At 45.3% G+C, this 7500-nt stretch overlaps 5 non-coding genes and 3 pseudogenes across 5 annotated transcripts; all 8 read left to right on the top strand.

Moving 5' to 3' along the window:
• The first annotated feature begins 1642 nt into the window (after nt 1-1642).
• LOC130378727 (5S ribosomal RNA) lies at nt 1643-1761 on the top strand. The gene has a single exon (XR_008894870.1). It is a non-coding gene; the product is annotated as a 5S ribosomal RNA (ribosomal RNA).
• A 519-nt stretch (nt 1762-2280) lies between these two features.
• LOC130378759 (5S ribosomal RNA) lies at nt 2281-2399 on the top strand. Its single transcript, XR_008894900.1, has one exon. It is a non-coding gene; the product is annotated as a 5S ribosomal RNA (ribosomal RNA).
• A 529-nt stretch (nt 2400-2928) lies between these two features.
• On the top strand, nt 2929-3047 carry LOC130378753 (5S ribosomal RNA). Its single transcript, XR_008894894.1, has one exon. It is a non-coding gene; the product is annotated as a 5S ribosomal RNA (ribosomal RNA).
• A 519-nt stretch (nt 3048-3566) lies between these two features.
• LOC130378705 (5S ribosomal RNA) lies at nt 3567-3675 on the top strand (annotated as a pseudogene).
• Nucleotides 3676-4204: 529 nt separating this feature from the next.
• On the top strand, nt 4205-4313 carry LOC130378704 (5S ribosomal RNA; annotated as a pseudogene).
• Nucleotides 4314-4842: 529 nt separating this feature from the next.
• LOC130378761 (5S ribosomal RNA) lies at nt 4843-4973 on the top strand (annotated as a pseudogene).
• Nucleotides 4974-5501: 528 nt separating this feature from the next.
• LOC130378748 (5S ribosomal RNA) lies at nt 5502-5620 on the top strand. Its single transcript, XR_008894889.1, has one exon. It is a non-coding gene; the product is annotated as a 5S ribosomal RNA (ribosomal RNA).
• Nucleotides 5621-6149: 529 nt separating this feature from the next.
• Nucleotides 6150-6268, top strand: LOC130378741 (5S ribosomal RNA). Its single transcript, XR_008894883.1, has one exon. It is a non-coding gene; the product is annotated as a 5S ribosomal RNA (ribosomal RNA).
• The last annotated feature ends 1232 nt before the right edge of the window (nt 6269-7500 follow it).

Genomic DNA, 7500 nt, shown 5'->3' with positions numbered 1-7500 from the left:
GACATTTGATTATGTGTTTAGAGTCTCATCTCATCTCATTTTCGTCCGCTTATCCGGGGTCGGCTCGCGGGGGGAGCAGCTCAAGCAGGGGGCCCCAGACTTCCCCTTCCCGGGCCACATTGAGCAGCTCTGACGGGGGGATCCCGAGGCGTTCCCAGGCCAGTGTTGAGATATAATCTCTCCACCTAGTCCTGGGTCTTCCCCGAGGTCTCCTCCCCACTGGACGTGCCTGAAACACCTCCCAAGGAAGGCGCCCAGTGGGCATCCTTACCAGATGCCCGAACCACCTCAGCTGACTCCTTTCTAAGTAAAGGAGCAGCGGCTCTAATCCGAGTTCCTCACGGATGGCTGAGCTTCTCACCCTATCCCTAATGGAGACGCCAGACACCCTTCTGAGAAAACTCATCTCGGCCGCTTGTACCCGCGATCTCGTCCTTTCGGTCATCACCGAGCCCTCCTGACCATATGTGAGGATAGGAACGAAGATCGACCGGTAGATCGAGAGCTTTGCCTTGCGGCTCAGCTCTCTTTTCGTTACAACGGTGCGGGAAAGCGAACGCAATACCGCCCCCGCTGCTCCGATTCTCCGGCCAATCTCACGCTCCATAGTACCCTCACTCGCGAACAAGACCCCGAGGTACTTGAACTCCTTCACTTGGGCTAAGGATTACAGATGTTTACAGTGTCACATAAAAATATGATGTTATTGACACATGTTGGACAGATGCTCTATTCCATGCAGTCGCGCCGTCAGTGGACAGTATGGTGGAGTAACGGGATTAAATATAGAGAATTTCTTTTTATTTCTATTCTAAGGAGATATTTCTGGAGTTATAACTGAGAAATAACGCAGTGGACTTAAATTATTCTGATTAGGATTTAACGCATGATACGGGTTGAAATTAAATTTATGAAGGGCGATGATAAAACATAATCGTTCTTCTCACTCTGCAATTCTTCGGTCTGACTTCAGTTCACCACCACACCGTCTGTGTCGCCAATTCTCCTTTTCCTCCAAACCATGCGTACGCATGGGTCAGAGTTTGCTTAGGGCTGCGCACATTTTCCCGTCAAGTTGGTTTTTTATAGATCACAACCTTGGCGTGAAAAGTCACGTACGCAACTTTCAGCCCCGTTTTGTGCGTACGCAACGGTTATAAATGAGACCCCTGATGTTTACTGCCAACCGCTTTGGAGGATTTAAGCAACATACAAAAACTGACAACGTCTCTCAAAACTGTTTTTGTGAAACATGAGGACAGTATAGTGATACTGCCAGCAGGGAGCACCAGAGAGCTGAACCGACAGCTGTACATTTCTTAAACTTTCACCTACACAAACACGCACGCTCACTTCAGATCATGGGAGGACGTCAAAAAATCACCACCCATTCTCTGACACTTTAACCGTTAACCTTGGTTCAAACATTTAACATCACACGCACATGCAGTGTATTTCAGATAGTTAATGAATTCAGATGTCACAATGATCGTTTACATGGATAAGGAGTCCTACTGAATCAATTACTGCCGTTTATATCTAACTAATGATTGTTTTTGTAAAAGTGTAACGTCGAGCCTCAGCAGCTTTCTCACTCCTTATGTGCTACTGTATAAAAACTGGCTTTGCGCCTGCACTAATTGCTTACGGCCATACCACCCTGAACACGCCCGATCTCGTCTGATCTCGGAAGCTAAGCAGGGTCGGGCCTGGTTAGTACTTGGATGGGAGACCGCCTGGGAATACCAGGTGCTGTAAGCTTCTTCTTTTTCAACTCGAGCTCATTGACTCCGTGGCGTACCGTGACCTGATGTTTACTGCCAACCGCTTCGGAGGATTTAAGCAACATACAAAAACTGACAACGTCTCTCAAAACTATTTTTGTGAAACATGAGGACAGTATAGTGATACTGCCAGCAGGGAGCACCAGAGAGCTGAACCGACAGTTGTACATTTCTTAAACTTTCACCAACACAAACACGCACGCTCACTTCAGATCATGGGAGGACGTCAAAAAATCACCACCCATTCTCTGACACTTTAACCGTTAACCTTGGTTCAAACATTTAACATCACACGCACACGCAGTGTATTTCAGATAATTAATGAATTCAGATGTCACAATGATCGTTTACATGGATAAGGAGTCCTACTGAATCAATTACTGCCGTTTATATCTAACTAATGATTGTTTTTGTAAAAGTGTAACGTCGAGCCTCAGCAGCTTTCTCACTCCTTATGTGCTACTGTATAAAACCTGGTTTTGCGCCTGCACTAATTGCTTACGGCCATACCACCCTGAACAAGCCTGATCTCGTCTGATCTCGGAAGCTAAGCAGGGTCGGGACTGGTTAGTTCTTGGATGGGAGACCGCCTGGGAATACCAGGTGCTGTAAGCTTTTTCTTTTTCAACTCGAGCTCATTGACTCCGTGGCCTACCGTGGCATACCGTGACCTGATGTTTACTGCCAACCGCTTTGGAGGATTTAAGCAACATACAAAAACTGACAACGTCTCTCAAAACTATTTTTGTGAAACATGAGGACAGTATAGTGATACTGCCAGCAGGGAGCACCAGAGAGCTGAAACGACAGTTGTACATTTCTTAAACTTTCACCAACACAAACACGCACGCTCACTTCAGATCATGGGAGGACGTCAAAAAATCACCACCCATTCTCTGACACTTTAACCGTTAACCTTGGTTCAAACATTTAACATCACACGCACACGCAGTGTATTTCAGATAATTAATGAATTCAGATGTCACAATGATCGTTTACATGGATAAGGAGTCCTACTGAATCAATTACTGCTGTTTATATCTAACTAATGATTGTTTTTGTAAAAGTGTAACGTCGAGCCTCAGCAGCTTTCTCACTCCTTATGTGCTACTGTATAAAACCTGGTTTTGCGCCTGGACTATTTGCTTACGGCCATACCACCCTGAACACGCCCGATCTCGTCTGATCTCGGAAGCTAAGCAGGGTCGGGCCTGGTTATTAATTGGATGGGAGACCGCCTGGGAATACCAGGTGCTGTAAGCTTTTTCTTTTTCAACTCGAGCTCATTGACTCCGTGGCGTACCGTGACCTGATGTTTACTGCCAACCGCTTTGGAGGATTTAAGCAACATACAAAAACTGACAACGTCTCTCAAAACTATTTTTGTGAAACATGAGGACAGTATAGTGATACTGCCAGCAGGGAGCACCAGAGAGCTGAACCGACAGTTGTACATTTCTTAAACTTTCACCAACACAAACACGCACGCTCACTTCAGATCATGGGAGGACGTCAAAAAATCACCACCCATTCTCTGACACTTTAACCGTTAACCTTGGTTCAAACATTTAACATCACACGCACACGCAGTGTATTTCAGATAATTAATGAATTCAGATGTCACAATGATCGTTTACATGGATAAGGAGTCCTACTGAATCAATTACTGCCGTTTATATCTAACTAATGATTGTTTTTGTAAGAGTGTAACGTCGAGCCTCAGCAGCTTTCTCACTCCTTATGTGCTACTGTATAAAACCTGGTTGTGAGCCTGTACTATTTGTTTAAGGCTATACCACCCTGAACTCGTCTGATCTCGGAAGTTAAGCAGGGTCGGGCATGGTTAGTACTTGGATGGGAGACCGCCTGGGAATACCAGGTGCTGTACGTTTTTTCTTTTTCAACTCGAGCTCATTGCCTCCGTGGCCTAGCGTGGCGTACCGTGACCTGATGTTTACTGCCAACCGCTTTGGAGGATTTAAGCAACATACAAAAACTGACAACGTCTCTCAAAACTATTTTTGTGAAACATGAGGACAGTATAGTGATACTGCCAGCAGGGAGCACCAGAGAGCTGAACCGACAGTTGTACATTTCTTAAACTTTCACCAACACAAACACGCACGCTCACTTCAGATCATGGGAGGACGTCAAAAAATCACCACCCATTCTCTGACACTTTAACCGTTAACCTTGGTTCAAACATTTAACATCACACGCACACGCAGTGTATTTCAGATAATTAATGAGTTCAGATGTCACAATGATCGTTTACATGGATAAGGAGTCCTACTGAATCAATTACTGCCGTTTATATCTAACTAATGATTGTTTTTGTAAGAGTGTAACGTCGAGCCTCAGCAGCTTTCTCACTCCTTATGTGCTACTGTATAAAACCTGGTTGTGAGCCTGTACTATTTGTTTACGGCTATACCACCCTGAACTCGTCTGATCTCGGAAGTTAAGCAGGGTCGGGCATGGTTAGTACTTGGATGGGAGACCGCCTGGGAATACCAGGTGATGTACGTTTTTTCTTTTTCAACTCGAGCTCATTGCCTCCGTGGCCTAGCGTGGCGTACCGTGACCTGATGTTTACTGCCAACCGCTTTGGAGGATTTAAGCAACATACAAAAACTGACAACGTCTCTCAAAACTATTTTTGTGAAACATGAGGACAGTATAGTGATACTGCCAGCAGGGAGCACCAGAGAGCTGAACCGACAGTTGTACATTTCTTAAACTTTCACCAACACAAACACGCACGCTCACTTCAGATCATGGGAGGACGTCAAAAAATCACCACCCATTCTCTGACACTTTAACCGTTAACCTTGGTTCAAACATTTAACATCACACGCACACGCAGTGTATTTCAGATAATTAATGAGTTCAGATGTCACAATGATCGTTTACATGGATAAGGAGTCCTACTGAATCAATTACTGCCGTTTATATCTAACTAATGATTGTTTTTGTAAAAGTGTAACGTCGAGCCTCAGCAGCTTTCTCACTCCTTATGTGCTACTGTATAAAAGCTGGTTTTGCGCCTACACTAATTGCTTACGGCCATACCACCCTGAACACTCCCGATCTCGTCTGATCTCGGAAGCTAAGCAGGGTCGGGCCTGATTAGTACTTGGATGGGAGACCGCCTGGGAGACCGCCTGGGAATACCAGGTGTGGTAAGCTTTTTCTTTTTCAACTCGAGCTCATTGCCTCCGTGGCCTACCGTGGCGTACCGTGACCTGATGTTTACTGCCAACCGCTTTGGAGGATTTAAGCAACATACAAAAACTGACAACGTCTCTCAAAACTATTTTTGTGAAACATGAGGACAGTATAGTGATACTGCCAGCAGGGAGCACCAGAGAGCTGAAACGACAGTTGTACATTTCTTAAACTTTCACCAACACAAACACGCACGCTCACTTCAGATCATGGGAGGACGTCAAAAAATCACCACCCATTCTCTGACACTTTAACCGTTAACCTTGGTTCAAACATTTAACATCACACGCACACGCAGTGTATTTCAGATAATTAATGAATTCAGATGTCACAATGATCGTTTACATGGATAAGGAGTCCTACTGAATCAATTACTGCCGTTTATATCTAACTAATGATTGTTTTTGTAAAAGTGTAACGTCGAGCCTCAGCAGCTTTCTCACTCCTTATGTGCTACTGTATAAAACCTGGTTTTGCGCATGCACTAATGCTTACGGCCATACCACCCTGAACACGCCCGATCTCGTCTGATCTCGGAAGCCAAGCAGGGTCGGGCCTGGTTAGTACTTGGATGAGAGACCGCCTGGGAATACCAGGTGCTGTAAGCTATTTCTTTTTCACCTCGAGCTCATTGACTCCGTGGCCTACCGTGGCGTACCGTGACCTGATGTTTACTGCCAACCGCTTTGGAGGATTTAAGCAACATACAAAAACTGACAACGTCTCTCAAAACTATTTTTGTGAAACATGAGGAGAGTATAGTGATACTGCCAGCAGGGAGCACCAGAGAGCTGAACCGACAGTTGTACATTTCTTAAACTTTCACCAACACAAACACGCACGCTCACTTCAGATCATGGGAGGACGTCAAAAAATCACCACCCATTCTCTGACACTTTAACCGTTAACCTTGGTTCAAACATTTAACATCACACGCACACGCAGTGTATTTCAGATAATTAATGAATTCAGATGTCACAATGATGGTTTACATGGATAAGGAGTCCTACTGAATCAATTACTGCCGTTTATATCTAACTAATGATTGTTTTTGTAAGAGTGTAACGTCGAGCCTCAGCAGCTTTCTCACTCCTTATGTGCTACTGTATAAAACCTGGTTTTGCGCCTGCACTAATTGCTTACGGCCATACCACCCTGAACACGCCCGATCTCGTCTGAACTCGGAAGCTAAGCAGGGTCGGGCTTGGTTAGTACTTGGATGGGAGACTGCCTGGGAATACCAGGTGCTGTAAGCTTTTTCTTTTTCAACTCGAGCTCATTGACTCCGTGGCCTACCGTGGCGTACCGTGACCTGATGTTTACTACCAACCGCTTTGGAGGATTTAAGCAACATACAAAAACTGACAACGTCTCTCAAAACTATTTTTGTGAAACATGAGGACAGTATAGTGATACTGCCAGCAGGGAGCACCAGAGAGCTGAACCGACAGTTGTACATTTCTTAAACTTTCACCAACACAAACACGCACGCTCACTTCAGATCATGGGAGGATGTCAAAAAATCACCACCCATTCTCTGACACTTTAACCGTTAACCTTGGTTCAAACATTTAACATCACACGCACACGCAGTGTATTTCAGATAATTAATGAATTCAGATGTCACAATGATCGTTTACATGGATAAGGAGTCCTACTGAATCAATTACTGCCGTTTATATCTAACTAATGATTGTTTTTGTAAGAGTGTAACGTCGAGCCTCAGCAGCTTTCTCACTCCTTATGTGCTACTGTATAAAACCTAGTTTTGCACCTGCACTAATTGCTTACGGCCATACCACCCTGAACACGCCCATTGAGGAAGTGATACGCCCATTGAGGAAGTGTTTGGTGTGCTTGAGTGGTGAGAGGAGGACGGTGTTGGAGCGAGGATTCTTTTGGTGGTAAATCAAGTATTTATAGATATTTTTTTGGTTAGTTTTTCGTCTCGTCGTTTATTCCCCCGACAGCTTGCTGTTTGGGGGAGTATTAGTTTACTTTAGTTCGGTTTTTTTCGATGTCTCACGCGGTTTCGGAAATTCGAATGGAGGACGGCATGGAACGGAACACGGCTCCTGCTGCGGTGACGGATGGTGGTTGTGTGGCGAAGAGGACATCGGAGGACGTACTAGGCGGGAGACCGGTGACTGCGGAGAGAGCAACAAGAGAGAAGGAGGACAAGGTTGCGGATGGTGGCCCGAGCTACAGCAGGGAGTTGTCTGTGGCTGTGGAGCTTGTGGGAGAGGAGAAAATCCCGATGATTGAGATGCTAAGGGCGATGCAGAGTGTATGTGGATTGGTCTTGGGATGTCGCTACCTCTCATTGAACCAATATGAAGTAACGATGAATCACCCCAACGGGAAGAGGCGATTGTTGGATGGTTTTAGGATAAGGGGGACCAGCGTCGTCGCAAAAGACTTGACTGCAGATGAGATGGTGGTGTCCTTTATGAGTCTACCAGTGTACATTACGGATGAGGAGATTCTG

The sequence above is a fragment of the Gadus chalcogrammus genome, unplaced genomic scaffold (genome assembly GCF_026213295.1).
Source record: "Gadus chalcogrammus isolate NIFS_2021 unplaced genomic scaffold, NIFS_Gcha_1.0 GACHA100, whole genome shotgun sequence".
Taxonomy (NCBI): Eukaryota; Metazoa; Chordata; class Actinopteri; order Gadiformes; family Gadidae; genus Gadus; species Gadus chalcogrammus.
Note: the sequence above shows the minus strand (reverse complement) of the source record. Positions and strands in the feature narration are given on the sequence as shown.